Genomic DNA, 23,285 nt, shown 5'->3' with positions numbered 1-23,285 from the left:
GAGCACTGAGGGAAGGAAGGCAGAGAGGAAAAGAGGAAGGAAGAAATCCCCCTCTATAAAGGGAAACTGCAGAGCTGTTTCCAGAGACGGATCGCTGGCCTGACAGAGCTATTTAAAGGTTTTGATGATCAGCGGGGCTTCTTTTCAGGAAGCATAACATGTTATTAATATTTCTGATCTCAGGGTATTACTCCTGTTGAGAGTGATAACTAATCATTTTATCAGGGCTGCAGTTTAAAAAATAAACTGCTTGTAAAAAAATATATTTTTATCGAACCAAAACAACATGCAGATATGAACCTTTCACACTTATTAAACAGAAAATTGAGCAAATCCTCTTGTTTTAGGGGACGAAACCTGCAAATGTTTGCATTTAGATTTATAAATTACTTAAACGGTTCAAGCAATTAAAAATGTTTTAATTAAACTGATAATGAGGACAATCATTTAAATTCATGATGGTTTTATGCCTTTTCTTAATAGAAATTATTGTACTGGTTTCCTTCTCTTAGTCAAAAGGATGAGAACAAACTGGAAGATGTTTTCCTAAGCTTTTGCAAAGCATGAGGATGTCTCAATCCCACCCTCTATAAAGCAGCTTGAATCCTTTGTAGTTTGCAAGTTCATCAGATAATCCATCTCGCCAGGCTTCAAGTGATGTATTTCCCATACTGGGGTCGTGTCCCGTAATGGGAGCGACATTTTGGGGCTGCAGCCTCTGGGTAGCGTGTGTGGAGACGCTCACTGACAGAAATTCCATATGACTATTGGAGCAAAGTCCAATGTGCCATCGCTTCTCACAGCATGGGAACTTTTACGTATATCAGCTAAAGCATCACCTTCCTGTGGGATGTTCAAAGATGAGTTTACTTGAGCTTTAAAATGTAACTGCTGTAAATACATTTTTTATTCCTCTAATTTCCTGCTCTGTGGCTGGTTGCGTTCTTTTTCTCTGTGAACACACGCAGACCAGGCGGGAGAGTGTGAGTGATGCCTTTGCAAACAGCGATCAGTTAACAAATAATTTTTTTGCATCTGCTCATCTGTAAGGCCTTTGTGACATTAATTTTGCCATCCTCACCAGTCAGCAAGGGTCTGATGGGTCCAATACTATGACTGACTGCTTGTAACTCAAATATTCATAAATGCATTGACTGAGCGCCTCAACTGCACATGCAGGCTCGGTATCTATTCAGAACGCCACCTCCCGTTAGACCTGTTGCATGCCCATGCATGTGGCTGTCAAAAGGCACCGTCTGCTCAGCTGATTGGTCAAAAACGTAAAAGACAGCTCGTCATTTTTTGCCACTAGACAGGCATTACTTAAATATGTTTAATGGTGATGGCCATAAAGCTAAAGAGGAAAAGTCTGTACTACAAAGGAAGTGTTTCAGGCAGTTCAGGCTCTGTGTCTTCTTTGGGAGAGATAAAATCCTTTTGGTTTAGATTTTGAGCTTTGTAAAATCAAACCTTTCACAAACACACTGAGGGGAAGACAAAACACCCAAACGCACAATATGACCTATTTTCTGTTACTGGATACAATTCAGACAGATGTCACACAAAAAGTGGCCTACAGCACTATCTATGAACCACATAAAATATCCTGACATCTGTCCCTGGACCAGTAATAACCCAAATGTGGATCTAAAACAGCTCAGTTCAGTTCAGTTCAGTTCAGTTCAGTTCAGCTCAGTTCATTTAGTAAGAAATGAGGAACCCTCATGAGCCAAAAAAGAAGTCCACCTGTCATATACTCAAGAACAGATGTGATTTAAAGTTTGACCTTTTTGATGCAGGACACTGATGGTCGTCTATGGAGTGGCTTCTGCCCTAAATCACTAAATATCAAGATGATCAAAGTCTGTATTTTCAGATTAATTTTATAGTTTAATTTTTTAGTTTTATATGTGTGAATGAACTGTTTGTGTTTCGCCTCAAATGGTCTATCAAAGAAAGAATAAGTCATTTAAATTTAATTGAGTATTTCCCCAGTGAAGACCAACAATTAGTCAGTAAACAGAACATTAATCATCAGTGTTACCGCTGCTACTATTTAAGCTCACACTGTGCTTTTTCTGCCTCACTCCTATTCTTACTTGGTACACTGTAACTCTTCACTGCACACTCTCTGTTGCCAGCCTAAAAAGTCAGTGTGAATCACTCATGGCCAGACAAATGGAAAGTGTGAGCGGCAACCTGTTTTACCCAGAGAAGGAACGGACCGTGACTCACTCGCTGGCTCGGCGTCAGGAAGGTAGCGCCCACTTAGAAACGGCACCAAAACACAGCCGTGGGCAGAGAAAGAGATGTGATCCTCCTGTTCTGTGGATGCTATGTGAACTGAACACTGTTCAGTGGCCTTAGATTTATTTTACCTTACATTTCCCGCCATGTCTTTAGATTAAGACAGATTTCTTTTTTGTTGCTGCAAAGAAACCGCTCTCCTCTGAGGTTGGTTTCATGAGCACTAGCTTCTAATTTCTGTCACATTAGGTCTCTAATAGTCTGTTTTGATGTTTCAGCCTCAATGTTGCACAGTGTTTTTCACGCCGAACATCATCGACATGATGTTTCCGATTAGTTGTTTGATCTCATTCCGTCATAAATCTTCAGGTTTTTCCCTTCAAAGGAAGGTAAACTTATCTATTTTTTCCTAAAATTTACCTTGTCACATTTGATTCTTTAGATCTCAGATACACAGCAAAATGTCTGAGAGTGATGACACTCGGCTCGTCTTTTTAGCCTTAGAAAGCTTTTTAGCCTCCCTATCCATCCCAGTCCCGCTTCAGCCACGAGTCTGTCAGCATCTTCAACACCAGTTGTGGTTTAATTCCCAGTCGTGGTGACAGAGCTAATCTCTCCGGGGAGACGGCGGATTAGACAGTGCATCTTGTGCAAAGCTCCTTAGAGCCCCAGACTGCCATAATCAGGGATCCCTGTTTATTGTATGTGTAAGTCAATATGAGAGTCAAAAGTGAAGAAACAAATCAAATTGTTTGAGCATCAAACCTGGAAATACAGTGATGTGAACAGACCTTTAAATACCAGTTGCAATTAATCAAAATGAACTATTATACATCTGTTCTGTATACCCTTTAAAGCTAAAATATGTTTACAAGGAAAACCAAGTCATGCAAATGTTGTACTTTTAACTTAAATATGTTGTACATGGCATAAATTAATCCTGCAGTCGCTTGCTGATAGTTCAGCTACTTTCAAATTTTTATATAATTACAATTAGTTGAATTACTTTTTTTGGCCATTTTCTAGTACAATTAATCACTGAAACGACAGAGATTTTGGAGCCATAAAAGCAACTGAACTGACCAGCCACACCACATTTTTCTTTCATCTCGACTTCTGAGAAGACATATCCGGGGCAATGCATTCCTCTGACAGCAAGATATACTTGACTTGAACTTGTGTTAGCTCATGCGCAAAAGGGCAGGTTTTTTCAGTGCTGACACAGCAAAAATGTCATCAGTGATGAACCTCCAAAATGCCAGCATGAGAAGAGCCACCGTGGCCAAACTAAAAAAAAAATGATATCTTTCATGTGATGTCAGTTCTTTAAGCATTTTTTTATACAGAGCTTCTGTTAACAAAGCAAGACACCTTCCTGTTATTTAATTCCTTTCATTATGAAGTCGCTGGCAGTATTTTTGCAAAGCTATGCAAAAATTCTATAAAATTTCCCCATGGTTTGTAAATCTGCTCTCACTTTTAATACTCAGACATGGAATTAAATGCAAAACAAGATTAATTCAGAAACAAAAAACCCTCCAGGATACAAGTGATGTTTTTACATCGCAGTTGGCTGGAGGTGAAATGTATTATGACTGTTGCTGGTGAGGTTTGTAGGTTTCTCAGGTTTTTTTGTTCCTCTTTCTCTTGTGTGGTGTTTATACATTGTAAAGGATTTTCATGCGTGTTTTTTTTCCCTTTTTGTAAAAAGCGTAGATCAGTTCTGATGTGGCCAACATATGACTTACATGATTGATCGCCTAGTTGTTAAATGTTTCAGCTATTCAATCTACATAATCAATACACGGCAGTTAAAATATTTCCCCAAACCTGTCCTTTGTGGCTAAGATGGCTGGTTTTGGTCTTTTTTCCCCTCACACCTCTCTATTCATAACATACACTATTACCAATATTACCACCTGCCAATTACACAGTTCAGTCTAGTTTAATCACTTTAAGTCAGTTAATTAAGACAAGTCTGATAAATTTTTTTCTGAGGGAGGAACATGACAAAATTTTCCTTCAAATTTAATTTGTCAGTTGCATGGAAACCCGATGGGACAGACTACCCAAGGACAGATAAAAATAACTAAAATGTTGAACCAGAGACTAATAAAATTAGAACTACTCATTCGTGGAGCCCACAGTTGTCAGTATGCATGTCCACAACAAAGTACAGTTCTGGCTTTAGCACTGATGCCACAACTTAAATGCCAAGAGGGTTGTTTTGGCACCTTAAAAAAAAAAAACCCAAAACCTTAATTTGAAGGCTGAATTAATCTTGTAGCGCAGCTGGGATTATATTGCAGACCACTAAAGCATCAATAAGATTAGCTTTTCATAAAGCGAGGTCACAAAAACAGGCCAGTAAGAGATACAGACATGCAAAGAGGTCACAACCACAGCATCAAGGGGTGGCTCTCGATAACCGATGGTGTGTTATAGTGAGGTGTAAACAGTTTTGCCCTTAAAAGAGTCCCCGCTTTCATTGCTCACCTATAGTTTGGAGGCCGTTTGATCTGAGGTTTGATTGAGTTACATAAACAGCTACAGCTGTGGCCTCTAGCTGCTGATGTCAAGCTGAGATATGATGCAGGCCACAGAGGTCTTTCTAACCCTATGGCAGTTGGTGGAATATTTAAAAGCTATTAGTGATTGAAAATGGATTCATTTTGAATTTTTAACAACAAAACACAACCACACTGGTTGCGTTCATTTGTTTATTGTCATTACTTTATACGAATATTTAAAAATAAATAGATTAATCGACAATTAAATAATCATTTGTAGCACTAGATGCACAACACTGCTAGCGGCTGAGCATCCCTCCTGTTGCACACACTGAAATTTCACTCAGCCAGTGAGGTTAGTTTTTACTTCCTGAGCAGCTCTGCCACATTTCCATATTTTCTGTGAGATCTTTTCATTCCTCTCTCACACAAACATACCCCCAAATGGGACTGGATAGTGTAGAGGTAAGATTACCACCTTTCATGTGGGTGACCTGGGTTCAAATCCTGCATGAAATGTACTACCTCCAGTCAGTGTCCTTAGGCAAGGCAATACCTGCCTACCTGGAATATGAGTGTGTGGCTTTGAATAAAAGTGTCTGCCATAAACATAAAAGAATGAGTGAACAAGTGCTTGCATGAGATAGCAGCAGTGTGTGTTGCAGCTCTGGCTGGTGAGGCTGCAGGACTGGTGCAGCTGGTTTACTCCTCATTGCCTCTGCCAGCCTGCAGGATTAGGGGATTGTAGTTACACTGTGGTTGCTCTGCAGGGACTAAAAGAAACAGACGTGGTGGGCCTTGACTGGCTGTAGCCTTTTCGTTTTTGTCCGTCCTGAACCCCCTCGTCCCAACGTTACATCCTCAATTTCTGCTTTCTGTCCTCGACATCGTCTCCTGCTTTTTTTTTTGCCTGACACACCAACCCACGAAGGACATCTCCTATATGTGCTCTCACTGGTGAGTTACATCCCTGTGAGGACCAGCAGCTTCAAAGTTATTTCCCTTAAGCGCCTGAGAACATTTTCAAAGTTCTCACTCGAGTTGAGGATTACGGCTGGGGGTTAAATTAATTGAAACTTGGGATGGGATTAAGCCTAAGGGCAGATTGAAAGTTGGGGTTGAATTAAGCTTTGGATTTCATTTTAAGGTGATGCTTAGAGGAAGGACAAGGTTGAGGACTGGATGTGGAATGCAGGCTTTTAAATGTAAACACCAAGGTATACTGTGATCTATTAAAATGCGGTGGCACATTTATCCTAAAGGCCATAACAGTTGTTGACTTTAACTGCACCCATCTCAGCATATTGTATCGACTTATATTGTATTAACTGCCTCGAAACAGATGATATAACTGTCAGTTCCCTGTTTTATGACCAAGCAATGTTACACACTGCTCTATCCCATCTGCACAAATGTGAGAACTCAATTGACTAAGCAAGCCACTGCAAACTTGGAGCAGTGGTTACATTAATCTGACATGAAAGTAAGTTTAAAAACACAAACCGCTGCTCTGCAAATGAAATGTTCTCATTCTATGGCGTCAAATATGAACATTTTGTCAGGATTCCTCAATGTTTCTGAAAGATTCCTAAAAATGTCTCGAGGCATCAGTTCCATGAAGAATCAGCCACGTCAAGACGGTAGCAGCAAACACTTCAACGTCACTTTGAGGTATTTAGTTATGAATCCCCACAAAGGGTGGCTGGAGATAACTGAGTCCATCCATCCATCCATCATCTGCCGCTTATCCGGGGGTCGGGTCGCGGTGGCAGCAGCTTGAGCAGAGAAACCCAGACGTCTCTGTCCCCGGCCACTTCCTCCAGCTCTTCCGGGGGGACCCCGAGGCGTTCCCAGGCCAGCCGAGAGACATAGTCTCTCCAGCGTGTCCTGGGTCTTCCCCGGGGTCTCCTCCCAGTGGGACGTGCCCGGAACACCTCCCCAGGGAGGCGCCCAGGGGGCATCCTAACCAGATGCCCGAGCCACCTCATCTGACTCCTCTCAATGCGGAGGAGCAGCGGTTCTACTCCGAGCCCCTCCCGGATGACTGAGCTTCTCACCCTATCTCTAAGGGAGAGCCCAGACACCCTGCGGAGGAAACCCATTTCGGCCGCTTGTATTCGCGATCTTGTTCTTTCGGTCACTACCCACAACTCGTGACCAAAGGTGAGGATGGGAACGTAGATTAACCAGTAAGTAGAGAGCTTCGCCTTCTGGCTCAGCTGAAGTCCCCCAGCAGAACGAGGGAGTCTCCGGTAGGAGCATTCTCCAGTGCCTCCCCCAGAGACTCCAAAAAGGGTGGGTACTCTGAACTGCTGTTTGGCGCATAGGCACAAACAACAGTCAGGACTCGTCCCCCCACCCGAAGGCGGAGGGAGGCTACCCTCTCGTTCACTGGGGTAAACCCCAATGTACTGGCACACAGCCGGGGGGCAATAAGTATGCCCACACCTGCTCTGCGCCTCTCACCACGGGCAACTCCAGAGTGGAAGAGAGTCCAACCCCTCTCAAGAGGACTGGTTCCAGAGCCCAAGCCGTGCGTCGAGGTGAGCCCGACTATATCTAGCTGGAACCGCTCAGCCTTGCGCACCAGCTCCGGCTCCTTCCCCAACAGAGAGGTGACATTCCACGTCCCAAGAGCTAGCTTCAGTAGCCGAGGATCAGACCACCAAGGCCTCTGCCTTCGGCTGCTACCCAGCTCACATCGCACCCGACCCCCTTGGCCCCTCCCACGGGTGGTGAGCCCGTCGGAAGGGGGACCCACGTCATCATTTCGGGCTATGCCCGACCGAGCCCCATGGGCACAGACCCGGCCACCAGGCGCCCGCTGCCGGGCCCCACCCCCGGGCCTGGCTCCGGGGGGAGGCCCCGGTGTCCCATATCCGGGCAAGGGATCACGAGGTCATAACTGAGTCTTTTTTATAAAACACATTATAATTGGTCCTGAGCTAAATTTGGTTCAAAAGTGAAAGCTTTTATAAACATTAAGGCCTAGAGACATAGATTAAATGTTAACATTTAGAACAGATTAGATCTGTTCTATTATATTGTGTTTTTTCTCTAAATAACCTATTAAAGTAGGCTGTTAGTAGACTTGTTGAATTCTACTCAATATGGTGTTTCTTTTATTTTTACGGAGTGTGTTTAAACTTTGTCCCATTTTCATGTCACACAGAATAGTTTGCAGTCTAGAGGAATTAAAAGCCTTTTCTTCGAACAGAGGAATTAATTTTCTCCACAATAAGTATTTTAATTACTGTAATACTTACTTGGTTGTTCTGTCATTTTTAGGAGGAGTTAATATTAAAACAGAATATCTGTAGAAGCATTTAAAATTTCTTCCTTTTGTCACTGTCGAATGTTTTTCGGAACAAAAAAGTTCCTTTTCTAAAACTCATGAAAAGGCACAGGAACTACGCTTACATCAGAGCTTTCTTGCAAATGATTTAGTCTCAGTTAACATTCTGTATATGATTAAATATGCTAAAGAAATGTTTTTGTTTTTATTTTTTTTAAACAAATGCTCAAAAAAGCTCAATGTCATCAGTAATCTGATGTTTTGCATTTACAGTTACCTTAAACATTATTGTCTTTGTCTGATTATATCATTACATCTTCCCTCTGAAATCCCTCATCATGAATAATCATTGGCTCCATCAGTGAGTCAGTTGTATCCTATACTGTGGGATTTCTTACTTGCATGTAAATACTAGGTTTTATGGGGCGAAAGTGATGGTTTTCACCTCAGGCTTAACAGGTGCTCTGACCAGCACCGCCGGCACTCCTCTGTATCACTGAGTCTCAGACTGAAATCAGAATTAAGAACAGATTTAAGCTTAAAACAACAAAAGAGCTGAATCTGATGTAAACATAAGGCTGTAGATGGAATTTATTAGGTGAAGGTTTTGTGCGTATGAGAGCTGAGGTTAGGCCCTCAGAAATATAGATACACAAATGTGTGTCAAGCATTTAGACTGTGACATTAGGAAATATCATAATGTGTGTGACAGTGAGTTGGACAACAAGTACTTAGCATTAATTAATTCACTCTCCACAGTCATTAGTAGAGCCTCAAAGGCCGGCATTATGGTGTGTGTTTGTAGGTGTGGGACTAGTGTGAGTACACGTGGGTGAGCTGAGGGAAAAACACTCAAATTCAAACATAAGCCAGGAAAAACTTGTGTTTTCACAAGGGGAATAAGTAGAATACTATGTACTTTGACACGTCTGTTTGTGTAAGACACTGAAACATTTTTGGGTTGAGCGCCGGATGACATCACACAGTGACATCACCAACTACATCCCACAGTGGAGAGGAAGAAACATTTTGGGGGTGGAAGATGAGGAAGAACAGGAGCCCAGCGAGTGTATTTCCAGCAGCATCTGTGCTCAACAGCTTGGCCTATTTATGAGATTGCTCAAAATCTGTAGCATGCTGCAGAAAGCGGCGTCTGGCTCTGGCAATGGGATTTAACCGGAGGAGTGATGTGACCAGGGAAAGTGGGCGGGACAGAGGGGCTGGCAGGGGAGTCGAACACAAAAGGAGCTGCGTCGGCCGCTGGATGCAGATAAACCCCTTCTCAGCCCTGACAGAGGAAGCTAAGACTCCAACACAACAGAATAAATAAGTCTCACCCGGCGAGAGAGCTCAGAGATAAGTCGCTCTGAAATGTTTAGAGCCAGATTATATTAGTGAGATCTGGATGAATGAGTGCTCATTCTGAACTGTAATCCGTTTCAATAAATCAATTAATTCAGCACTCTTGACTGAAAGCATTTTAGTGTTAAACGCCCTCCTTTTGTCACTTGATTTAATTTCTTTTCAGTCCAAGGACACATTCAGATGCAAAAAAAGAGCTTTCTGTCAGAGCTCCTGCCACATCAGGATATACACAACTCTGTTATTTTTATACAGACAATCAATCTCTGGCTTGCTGCACCTGCAGGAGTCTAAATATACCGTCTCTGGATGTGCTCCATCAGCCAAATATGCACCACGCAACCATCGAAATTCAATTTCCAGCTGAATATGGTGCACGTTAAGGCGATATTTCCTAATATCCATCAATGCTAAATGGATTAAAAAGATCCAATAACGTGTGGCACACAGATGATTTTCATCTATCTGACACCATCGATCTCCTAGAATCTGTGAGTTTTGGCTTGTTTTTGTACTTTTGTCAGACTGTTCTGGTGCATGTGTTCGTCAGTTTGTATATTACTGCATGAATCTAGCAGGGAACCTAAACTGGGTGCAGCGCTCTCTGAGGGCACTCCACTGTCAGGGCATCCCAAGCGGATGTGAGCATCTTGTAAGCCCCTCCACCACCCCTCCTTCTTGACATTACTGACTCTTCAGAGATTTTTCTCCACCTCTAAACTGAACTCAAGTCCTCTTAAATCTGCAGAAATCAACTGTTTCAAACAACTTATTCAACGACTGTGTGATATGAAAGGTGCTGCTTTTAATTAAAGATGCACTGGCTGGAATTCTGGACCAATATCGATTCTTTTTGTCATTCAATTTACCTTTAATGCTAATAAAGAATTATAAAAGAATGACTGAACTTATTCAGTTTCTGGGAAAACTCAATGTGACACAACCGGGAACCACCAGATGAATATCAGTCGCTGCCCTTGGTTGATGTCACCCTGTCTGCCGATGGACGACTGCAGTCAACAGGAGCCAAAACGATCGTTACAGATGTTCTGCCGATATGCCTGTACATCCCCTCTTTTATCATTCAGCTTAACAGCTAATTTCAACTCTGTGTAGCTTTTTATCGTTTCACAGATCCATGTTTTGGCTCCTCGCACGACGCCTTCACTCTGATGTAAACAGCACCACTTTTAGCCTGTATCTTAGTGTCTGTTCCTACAAGCATTCGTAAAGTCAAGAACAGGCCAAACAACAATGTCACTATTGATTCATGTATTCATAGTCCGCACCAGACTATGAATTTAAGGTGTCTTAACTTATTAACTGCACTTTTAGTCTGGTTTTAATAGCCTTTTGATTGTGTTTTAGTTATTTATTCATTTAGTCTAATTTAATTGTTTCACTAATAAACATATTTGTTTATTTCTATTTTGACTGTGACCCTTTGCAAAAAAAAATTCTGCCGTTTGTTTTTCCTCACACAGATATCACACAGTTTTTTGGATTTTTTTTAATCTAAATTTAATAGTGTCTTATTAGTTCTTCCTCATTTCTTCACCTCATGTTGAGCGTTTTTCAGAAAAAACTACCCTGTAGTGCATCAGAGCTAGTTGGAAAGGAGTGATGGAATGAATACAAATAGTTTTCACTGGTTTTTGCATCTGTGCTACATCAAATTTGTATGAAAAGTGCTAAATAACTAAAGTTTGATCGATCAACTGGTCAGCTCTGCATCTTGCATACTTGCAGCATAGATTTCTGAGGAAGTGCACAAACATGTATTTAAAAGCAAGTATATTCTCAGCCTTTATCTTTAGATACATTTAGAGTTTATTATAATTTTTATTATATTCTATCATTTATATCTTAAAACACTATCATTGTGTGTCCGATCTTCTGCAAATCACAAACACTTTTCAGGATTTTTAAGCATTCAATTGTTTCTAAACCTATCTAAAGCAATATTTCATGATATGTGGGGAAAGTGTTTCCAACCATGGTAACCTCGCTAGTTTGTGTGGTTTTATCATACGTCACAACAACAAATGCATACATTTAGAAACCAAGGAAAGCATTTTTCTGATTAACCAAGAAATGGTAAATAAATTATATTCAACCAATTGTTTAGCAGTATATGATCGCAGCGTATTTATGGCTGGACTGAGATGGGATGACCACCTTGTACTGAGAATCAGCTTAAAATAATCATCTAATCAACTGATTACTGGATCAATAACTTTCCATCTACAGTTTCTCAGATAAATCAAATTAGACACCTCTTAACATCAGAAAAACCAACAAAACTGGATAAAAAAGAGAAAAAAAATATGCCATTAAATCTTCTGCAAAAGCTCTTGCTGCTTTAGCAACAACTGCTGTCAAGTAATAGGTGTAGCAACAGCGTGGCTATTCCTGGTTTCCCACTGGAGACTGGAGACACTAGATAAAGAAAACAGCATTTCTCTTAGGAATTGCCCCCGGAAGCTATAGAGACACATGCTGTATATTATGTTGTAAGGTAGTATCGAGACACTCTGCCTGTGTGTGTTTGTTTGGGGGTTGGGTGTGAGCAAGACACAATAGAGCCTTCACAATGCTTTATAAATCTTCCCAAACAAGCTGACATGCTGCTCGCAGAAAACACGATGCCACTCTGCCAACTGGCAGAGACCAAAGACATGAGGCTGAAGTGACATGTGGGTGAAATCAGAAATTTGTTTTCATACTAAAGTTCCAAAGTTCACTCAGGACATCACAGCTAAGCAATGAAACAACAGTAGCAGCGGAGTGTTTTCCTCACGTGAATCAGAATCAATAATGAATGCATTCCCTTTCTGTAGGCTACAGTGTGTCACATGCGTGACACGTTCATTTGCTTTCAACAGCTGACTCTGCAGATCCCACGGTTAGGAGAAACCGGAGGGGGGGGTTCACTTGAGTGAGCGCTCCAATTAATAGCTTCAGCTTCTCTGAAACGTATAATTACAATCAGCTCCACCTCAGGGTCCCTTTTCTAAAAGGTCTCATATTACACCAGTCCTGATTTCTTTACATTAGCTCCTGGTCAGGTTCGGCATCCAGTTCAAAGTTCTTGTTCTCACATTCAGAGCGCCGCATGGTCATGCCCCTTCATGCTCAGATCTGCTGCAGGCCTGTCATAACAATGGGATCAGGGTTTGCCCAGGCTTGGAGCTGAAGGAGGCTGAAGCTTCTTAGAACACATCGATTTATATTGGCCTTCATTTAACTGTACTGTATGGTTTGTTTTATCTTTCTTTGACACTACATTGTGCTTTTATTATCATTATCTATTTATTCTTTGTGACATGTTCTTGAAAAGTCCTGTACAAATAAAATGTATTTAACGACACCCACACTCTGGCCCGAGTCATTCTATTTTAATACATTGCAGATGCAGAAAATTTTCTTTCATACATCAGCATCACTGACGAGGAATGAAAAGTTATGCCTTGGATTTGCAGTGATTTTGCGTTATCTTCGTCCAAATAAAAGTATATTAGAATAATTTGAAACAGATAAATGTAAGGGCACATAGAGCCCTTTAATCTTTTATATTTCTTACATAATTACTGATTTGTGTTCACATTGAAGGAAGTGGAGGACCCCCACTTGGAGGGTCTTTTTAGCTCCTACCTGAGAGTAGTTTCTAACTCTACAGGGATTGGTCCAGAGGATGTGAGTGGTCAAACGCATAAAAGCAGCAACGGCAGAAAACCCTAAATGGAAGCTCATCCTCAGGATCTCCTCAGTCGACCCAAGAGTCCTCAGAGTCTTCTTACAGTATGAGGCTCATACTGGGACACATAACTGATCGTAAACCAACTGGGAAAATTACTGTGTGACAAGCAGCTCTTTTGATGGGCATTGCCAAAAACAATTAGATTTCGACTTTCAACAGTTGGAGAATAAAATGTATGACAGTTTCTGGGGGAAATGACAATTTCACAAGAAGGAAAATTTTGGGCAAATGCAACCATGTACGCTAACAAAGTATAATGTAGCAATATTATGCAAAAGTCTCAGTCTTGTCCTCATTTCTTTACATTTTGTTTCTAAAGAGCGAGGTTTTCTTAGAAGTGGTCCTGAGCAATAGTTCTCCAGGCTTTCTGAAGATCTTCAAAGTTGTTGTTTTGTTTTGGACACTGGCTGCTTTGTCACTTATTTTCAGTTCAGTCCTCCTACCCAAACCATTTAAAGCACCCTAACTCAATGGATAAACCAGTGTGGTGTCTACACACAACAGACAAATGAGCAAAGAACCACATTTTCTGGCAACATATGAAGAAATGAGGGATGAATCAAGACTGTTGTGCTGTATGTCACCAATCAAAGCTAATATGAGTACAATGATTTTAGGGACAGCCCCTAGTTATTTGGAAATTAAACCCAAATAGAACATTACATAGAACATTACATGTTGTCACCTTGTTTTCTCCAGATTTCTTCTTCAGATTTCTTTATGTTAATGACCTAATCTGTGGTTCCTAAACTTTTTGCTTCGTGTGCTTCCCATGAAGGCAGATTGACACATTAATATGAGCTCAGCAGAGGACACATCATATATCATCATTGGAAAAATGTTATGGTATAGAAAACTCTCTTTGTGTCTCAGTGGATGCGTATGGTTTTAAATTAGGCAAATAGTCTAATTTAAATTAAATACAAATGCATTTGAACATCCAATTATTAACAGTGCGGACAGCCCTGCTGGCTCACACTCAGAAGCTGCGACCGCTCGGTTACCCTGTGAACAGAAGCAAAGGCGGCAAATCTTCTCACAGTAATTAATGACCTTTCGTCCAGTTGGGCTGTCCATCACTGGTTGCCATGGTAACAAATGGTTTAAGACAGCCAAATCGAAAGATCTGCCTGGTAAAAAAAGAACTGAGGCCTCATTGACACAGACACTTGTAATAATTACATTACATCAATTGAAATGATTATTTTCATTGTAGGAATCTTTGTGAGAAGCAGTACTGCTTCTGGGTTATTTTTTCCCCCATTGTCTGAGTGTTTCCATCCAGCTGTAATTATCAGCTGTTAACACCAATCATGCAATTCAACTACAATCCAGCAAACAGAATCCCAGTTTTTGCTCTTTAAATTTATGTTTTCAACTGTTTGCAGTGTGCTGCCACATAAAATTTGATCTTTAGATTATAGGATTGCTTGAAATTGCACCAAAGTCTGACTTTAGAGGGCAAGCTGACAGACGGGATGCAGCCATCACAAACACTGAGCTGCTGTGGGCCTAATTTGGCCCTGTGAACGGTTGACGAGTTCAGAAAAGGCAGCCTCCCCCTGTGGCTCAGTGTGAAAGCTGGTGGTGGAGTCTATCAGGGAGACTGACTGCTAAAGGCCAGAGGAGGCAACTGAGGACTGATATAACCATTATGGAAGGGACACAAAAGAGGGCCGAGCAGAATGGACCAGCATCAGTAACGTGCGTTTTGTCCTGAACACCATCAACCTTGAGACTAATGTCAAGTCGAAACAGCTCTTATTAAGCCAACAAGCTTTTGTCACATAGTAATTTTTAAATGACCTAATATCTCTGAATTTAAAGGGCACTTGGTATGTTTTTCAGTGTTTTCTGGTTTTGATTACAAGGACAACTTATATCAGCTTTTCTATTGACAAAGTGAGCTTAGATCAGTGGATGCAGTTTGTTTTACAGGTTTATGAGCAAGACCCAGTACGACGCTGGCTTTACGGGGGAGACTGAAGCTGAAAGTCGAGGCTGTCCAGCACTAAAAGTTCATGAGTCTGAACCTAAAGCAGTAAATTAAACTGTTAATTGTCCATGTTGTGCTGGCATTAGGTGTATAAAAACACATGTAAGAAGAAACATTATGGGTACACTGAGTGAAATGGCAGCTAATACTAACGTATTAACACATTTGTGTGAATACATTTGTTGCTGCTACAACTGCTCAAACACACAATTTAATTACTCACACAAGAAGCCATAGTTTGGATTTAATAAGTTTAGCCAAATCCTCACGTCCTCAGTTGGACACTTCCCCCTCAGGAAAAAGCTGTTCCTGGGTCAGAAAAACTGTATTTAGAGTCATGATGGGTGCAGAAATTGCAATGAAGTGATTTACAGGTGGTGCTACTGTTTCTGCAAACGTTCTAAATTTCAGGATTTTGATGGAAAGCATGAAATGTTTATTAGTCTGTGACGCTGCAGAACATCTGTCTAAAAATATGTTCCTAAACTCTGAGGTTTTCATTCTGAACTAGTTTCTGTGCAGAAATGTAAAGAAGCCTGAAAATATATTAACTACCCCATTAACAATAAAAAAATGGGAACTTTTTATTGTGTAATACATGTATGGGCAATTCATGGGTTTATTAACAGGTTTTTAATAACTGGTTACTTGTTTAAATTCAAGTGAGAAGGATTTAAGGTGATTTATTGGCAGAAATATAGTAAAAATGTTTAGCCTTAGTTTCATTAATGCAGAATCCGAACAGTTGAGTTCTTGCTGCCTGTGAATCAGACATTCATATCCACGGATGGTGCGGATTTTCCTCGCTGTCTGCCATGTCGTAGCTGCTACTGTGTGTTTCCACAAAATCATTGCGGCTACAACCATTTCCTGATGAACAACATCTGGGAGCACCGACCCTCTGAATTTGCTCACTGCAGTCACATCCTGTGACATTAACAAAAATACGATGCCCTGCATCACCTTCCATTGCTGGCATTGCAGAAGAGCAAATGGGAAACAACACCAGGGATTTTTCCACAGATTTCATCTTTTCCAGCTGTTGCAGGAATCTCCGTCCATAAATTCTGTGCCATCTTGGACTCACTGAGCTCAAACACAGAGACACTACAGATGCCTGTAGTGTGCCTCATACAAAACATGAAGTTGCCCAAACCAAAATGCACATCACCAGAGTAACTTTTGTTACAATAGTTACAATAATGTTTTTTTCAGTTGTGCACAAGCGTGACAACTGAAACAATAAACTATAGTAAGGTTTAACTTTTCGAGAGAAGATTGAGCTAGAAAGGGCTGGTGAGGAAACTTTTACAGCTTTAGACAGAACTAGGCTTGTTTGCTTTAGGCTCAGCAGCTTTTGGGTCAACTTCACATTTACATTTAGTTTTTTAGCTGCTTTAGATACTTTTACTCTGTGGTATCAAATTCCCTTTGTATGACGTTTGCTCAAACTACCGTACTATGAATTTTTCACAACTTGAGTTGTTTTGGATGGTTGAAATTCACTCTTCTGTGGTCACACTTTGAGCAGCCATGAGCTTTGCTCCCCATCAGAATTCTTCCAATTGAAACTGTAAGTTTAAGTTTTAACTTCCAATTATTTAATTGAGAGCATTGCTGTCTACTGCAGGCAAGACATCGACTGCTCATAAGTACTTCTCACACCCCCACTTCAAATAAACCCAAATATCCCTTTTAGGTGCTTTAGGTACTAAAATAAGCCCATTCAATCCTTTCATATTGCCACTGAGAGCTCTAAGGGCTACAACTGTTTAAGAATCAATCCAATATATCATTACCTCCAAGAGGACAGGCAAGTAACTACAATGACATGAAGGGATGGTACTACACAGCATTTTCCAGAACAGTTTCTGATGAGCATGGCTTTCTGATAATGAGTTTATGATAGTTAATGGGCTCACGAACATCAGCTACACACAGCGGGAGTAAGAGTGGCTGCAAGCTCTCTTGCAGACAGGTAAAAATAAATCAGGACTATCATTAAATATCAGCGTGTGCACCTTGGTGTTGTATTCCTGTGGTGAGCTGGAGCCGAAAAATACCTATGACTACCGTAGAGTCATTTAGTGTGGGACTGAATGCCAATTAAACTTTCCCATTGCACTCAAAAGCCAAATGTTAGCAGGTGCACACAGCTTTGTTGGCAAATGTGGTTGAGTTGTAAGGAGAGGGGGTGTTGAAATTTTAAAGGCAAATCCAATTTTCAGCCCAAATGCCAATAATAACTCGCCTGCATGGATCCTTTTAAAAAACCCAAACAGTCAAGACTTAATATTTGACACAAAAAGTGTGGTGCTCTCAATTAATTTTTCAAGAAGGCTGCAAGTCAAACATGACTGCAGTAATAAGAGAGAGGCAGGAACATAAAAATCCAAAGAGTAGATACGCTTCCGTTTGAGTTGGACTCTGAAACCAGGCCAAATGAATGAGCTTCTACAATATTCACAGTCCTCAGTGAGGCCATGAGACTGCAGCCCACAGGTGGGCATGTGTGTAACCGCTACAACAGAGCATGCACACTCAGCTAAACTCATCCCAGGGGAGCCACAGGTGACACAAAGAGGCCATAAATATCTGAAAGGCACTCTCTCTGCTGCTCTGTCTCGAGGTCACAACCCACCTAAAAACCTGCACTCTCAAAGGCAGTTTGCATAACGGAGTCTTAGAGTGAGGCTATAGAAAAAAGAATCAGATGTGTCACTGGAGTCGAGTCGTTTGTGGAGCAACACTAACAGCTATAAATGACACTGTGGCTCAGACAGGCCAGGAGGAGGGAAGTGCTGCCATGTCATCTGCCTGTGAGCTCCTCAGAAGGTCTGCCGAGCATTCTGGGAATGCAGACTGGCGGCGAGCCAGTGGTGAGTGCTGTAAGAGAAAGTGAGCCATGTGGAGAGGCTGAAGTCGCTCCACATTCATCATGATGTGCAGAGGGCACGGACAGGATCGAAGAGTTACACTCAAGATGAGCCCACAGGCAAAATAGTTCTGATAAATAGCACATGTGAGGAGATACCGCATTTCCCGAGCTGTTCCTGCCACAACAAATATCACTGGCTCTGACATGTAAAGAGCAGGGATCATCTCTTTTTTTTCGCGCGCATTACCTGCAGCGATCCAATCGGTGTGGCTGAGATTAAGAACTCATCTTTCAAGGCAGACTTACAGGATAAAGCTGCTGTGATTTTATCATGGCATGCGTTCTTTTACCAGATGCTTTCGTCCACAGCAACAGATGAATCGCTTTGTCGTAGTCAAATCCCATGATAAGCCTGCATCCAGCATTGAGTTTAACCTGCTGACAAAATAAACCTGGATTAAAATTAAAAATGTATTCGAATGTAGCACACTGATGTTTTTCCCTCAGTTTTGGCAAGTAACTTTTCAAAGTTCAAAGTTTCAAATAGAGCCTGGAATTTCAGTTTAGGCTACATGCAGGAGATCAACTACAAATAAACAAAAACAAAGCTGCATTCTTCCCAGGACAAAACCATAAAGCGTTGTTTGGCTGTAATGTTAGAATGTCAGGCATCTTACGAGAAAAGCTTTTGACTTCCTGTGTCGGAGTAGAAAACAGTCATTCTTTTGAGCCCGTTTTACATTGAATTGTTTCTGTAAACAACCTTTTCAAGATGGCTGCTGAACTTTAATTGAGGTTTTATCAGCAGCTAATTTTCCTACAGTGCGTGATCCACACGCGCTCGGGACTGCAGCCGCCTCGAATGTCATCTGTGACAAGCAAGAGAAGAGTCTGGGTCTTTATTCTGTGGCCCTCAAGCATGTTTATGGTAATAAGGCACGGATAAATAAAACCTTTATACCCTGTGTTCATAAACTTGTGTCTGGGTCCCCCCCCCACCCCCGAGCTCCAGACACTTTTTTTTCGGCCCACTAATACGAAGAAGACAACGGGACATTATTCTCACGAATGACAGGAGGGAGAGGCGTTGGAGGAGGGTGTTGGTTGGGGGATGAGGGTGAAAATGGGGCCGTGCAAGTGTCCCTGACAATGAGGTCGGCTTCACCCCCGCACCACTTCCCACCACTCAGTGTTTCACTGTGGCCTTGAGCGTATCAAAAGGTTCACAATAGCCTGCTAATAAGAGGGAGGGTCCGCACACATGTCATCTTTGTGGTTGTGAGGGGAGTCAACAAAGGAGCAAAGTGAGAAATGAAATACTGCACTCTTATCAAATCCCAAACGAGCACCAAGATGCCAAATCCTGAGCTCAGGTGGCAGCAGAGGCTCCAAGTCATCTGCTGAGTCGTTACCTGGACTTTTTAGCTCAGATGGGGGTTTCCATCAGGAGGCTGTGTCTGTACCAGCGACCAACTAAAGAGGAACTGTGAAGGTCTGTTACCTTCAACTGAGCAGCATGTTTGGCATATTGAAATATTATTAAAGTTAACCAAAGTCTAATTTAATATCATGCAATTTACAGCAATAATCTGTTACATTTTAACATGTTTTTTGTCTTACAAAGATTTTAGATACATCTTCATTCACCTTCTTAAAAACAGGTGAATCTAATAAATACGTCATATTTTTCACATAATTTTTCCACCAATCGACAGAGATGATGTTCACTTAATCTTTTTTCACCCTTTTTCTGGTGCAGTTTAATGACAAACACGCAGAGATTAGCTGCACTTTGAATATTTCACCAACTACATTATAGTGAGCACCTACTGACATTAACGTCATGGACTGAGCTCCTAACACCACAGCCTGAGGTGGGAACATTTTGGTTTTAATTCAGATGACCAAATAAACCAATTTATCTGCAGTTTACCAAAACTTGAAATGACTGAAACAACTGCTAATCCACCTCAGCAAAGCTTTCAATTGAAAATCTAAATATAAACAGTATCAGAAGGTGCACTTTGAGAGACCACGTAACACGCTGCATATCCAAGCATATATTTCAATAACAGGCTTTGAATACTTATGCTAAATTTCTGTCACATATGACATGCTCACGTTTTTTTAAATGACAGAATCCAAAAGCCAAGAGTTGCAAATTCATTGCTGATACACGGCTGTAATTCTCCAAAAGGTGTTCACCAGGCTTATAACATAAGTGTGGCATAAAAACTAACACTAAATGACAATTAAACTGCAATTCTTTATGTCGTTTAAATGTGAAGTAAAGTCTCATACTTGTGACAGTGCTGTATATATTACACTGAAATTCAGAGACAGAGAAGAAAGTTTAGGACCAACACGACACTAAAAATTTTATGCGACCTATAAATGATCCTACGAGTATCAGATAAAGAGATTTTTATGACAGGAAAAGGAGATTATTACTCAGTGGATGAGCTGCTTGAGTAAGAAGAGGGCGTAGGTGAGGGGGCGATAGGATTCACTAAGACGTTGCAGTTTTTGAAGAAGTCTTGACTTGGAGTGAGTAAGCAGGTCATCGTCTTTGTTGCATAAGTTATCATTTCATCTTGACTGTGTGCAGCGTACAACCCCAGAGCCAAAGCACAATTTCTTCCACACTGAACATGTTGCTGCATCTACTGCTACTGTGTGGAGAAATATTTATGTTGTCATTTAGTGTTACTTTTTATGTCACCCTTATGTCATAGGCCTGGACCTGCATCTACTGCTACTGTGTGGCGAAATATCCAGGGACTGGATAGTGTAGCGGTAAGACTGCCACCTTTTCATGTGGGTGACCTGGGTTTATATCTGCATGAAAAGGTACTACCTCCAGTAGGGGTCCTTAGGCAAGACCCCCTTACCCTACCAGTGTAAGTCGCTTTGTATAAAAGCGTCTGCTAAATGCATAAACATTTATGAAGGATTTAGTCTCAGACTTATATATTGCCTGAAATAGAGCACTTTGACATGATGGAAGACTCACTTGGATGTTAAGAGCGTGGCAATATTCAGAAAAAGGGAAAGTGTGCATCACACAATTCATTACTGTGTACAAAGGTGGTTGGTTTATAGTGTGAGATTCAATTCTGATACCAAAGTGTCTTTTAAAAATGTCTAAATCTAACTTTGCCCTATAGCTGTTCAATATTTTTAAACGAGCAAACAGAAGTGATAAACAGAGAATGACGGGCCTCACGTGTGCTTTCTTTATAGGATATTTAAGGTTATCTGTTTGGTTTATAAGTCACTTACAAATCTTAAAAAGCAGCGCATTTAGCAGCAACAAATTTCAGCCAGAGTTCCTCTCTGGAGACTATGAAAAGTGGCCAGAAACACAGCTCCAAATGAATGAAAATGCTGCTCTGGGTTAGCGCTGATGGGCGCTGCAGCAGCTGATCAGAACATGGTGACTGCCCTCTGTGACACACTGTCCGACTGCTGCCACATCAAATGAAGTCCACCAGACTTTGGTGGACCTCGCCGACTCCAGTCTCATTTCTGAACAGAGATACACACAGTTTTTGACAGGAGGAATTAAGCCTGACACAGAAAACGAAACTGCTTTGGCTTTGATTGCTTGGAGATGAAAACAAATGAGAAGTGGTGCTCAGATTAGTGTAGCATTGATGAGGATATACTTATAATGTAAGGCATGTGAGGCAATAAAAAAAAAGATTACCCAAATTATGATTTAAGATGATAATCATTCATCGTTCATTGTTTTCTTTTTCATTGTTTTCTGCAAAGTTCCAAATAAATCAGATTTAATGTCCAAATGTCTGTATATGGTCTGCTTTGCATTATACGTCACTATTGGTCGAGTCTACAGTTTTTAGGGACATCCTCTGTAACCTTGTCCAAAAAAGAGGAAACAAATACATACATGTAAGTGAACAGCAGACCATCTCATGTATCGTGTCACATGAGTTTTAAATCTGCATTAATTACCTGCCAGGCCCCTAGGGGGCAGAAGAGATTACTTGACGTTAAACTTGTTCGCAAAGAGTTTCCTCTTTGGCTGTTTGCTCACCATTGTTCACCAGCTTGTTCCCAACATCTGATTTGGTGTACGGTTGCTTTAACAGGGATGCCCTTTTGACGAAACATCTGTTTGCTTCTGGACAGGGTTTGAGACCAGGATAGACAGACTCACTCAACCAAAAAGTGAGCCAAAAGAGGCTAAATAACATGCATTAATTATCTACACTGACAGCAAGTAGAACTTTAATAGGAGTAATCCTCCTCCGTGATCATCTGCTGAAAACCTTTACAATTAGCCGATTGAAGGTCCATTCTTTCATAGATCCCAGCAGCACAACACAGATCAAACTGACATCCTTTCTCCCCTCACAATCTTTGGCGAGCCCTGAAACACTTTCCCTGACTATATTTCACTCGAGGCGATGGCCCCAGCATACTTGTGGGAGCTCTATTTTCCTGATGGCCTGCCTGCTCCTCATGTTTGAAGGGGAGCTGAGAAACACATCGAATCAGCCAGAGTTACAGCCTGCCAAACTGCTGTCAACCTCCCTAAATATAACTGCTAATACTGTTTGTTACGGTGTAGATGAGAAGAATCCATGATACCATCTTTGGACAGTGAATTCTGCCGTTATCCAATCTGGGTTAAGCTGAACAGCAACAGGCAATGAGAGGATGTTTTCTTGAACTGACACTTGAGCTTCCTGTATCTTAGCTAAGTGTGTTGCAGAAACACATGTTTTGGACATTGTTTAGATTACAAGCAGTCTTGTTTGTTTTAATTTTTTATGGCCTTTCTTTTCTTTATCATGGAGCAAATCAATCATTCATGGTCCTTGATCATATTCGCCTTGGTGGGAATCTTTTTTGTATTTCAAGGTGTAAATATTCTCACGAACATGCCTCAAAACCTGGCAAAATTACTGAATCTGCAGCAGTCACGGATGGAAAGAGAAGGGTTTGTGTCTTCGACAGGTAAAATGAGCATCTAGAGAGCAGCTCTCGTGAGTTGCTGACTAATATAAGAATTTGCAGACATAAAAACTCGTGTTAAATTCACTACTTTCAGACCAATATTCTGACTGGTTCTATGCATAAATGGTATTTTCCCAGCTTTGATGTGATGTAGTATGCAAAATGCAAGCCAAGCCACAGGATTTCTGTGCATTGTGTTCAAGATGACCACAAATCTGTTTTTTAAATATTTCCCTTGATGTGTCCAAAGA

General features: G+C 41.2%; 1 protein-coding gene across 5 annotated transcripts in view; it reads right to left on the bottom strand.

The window, feature by feature from the left end:
* Positions 1 to 23,285, bottom strand: part of LOC140268284 (microtubule cross-linking factor 1) — a 77,033-nt gene that overhangs the window by 38,303 nt on the left and 15,445 nt on the right. The window lies entirely within an intron of this gene.

The sequence above is a fragment of the Leuresthes tenuis genome, unplaced genomic scaffold (genome assembly GCF_036924035.1).
Source record: "Leuresthes tenuis unplaced genomic scaffold, fLeuTen1.0.hap1 SCAF_14, whole genome shotgun sequence".
NCBI lineage: Eukaryota > Metazoa > Chordata > Actinopteri > Atheriniformes > Atherinopsidae > Leuresthes > Leuresthes tenuis.
Note: the sequence above shows the minus strand (reverse complement) of the source record. Positions and strands in the feature narration are given on the sequence as shown.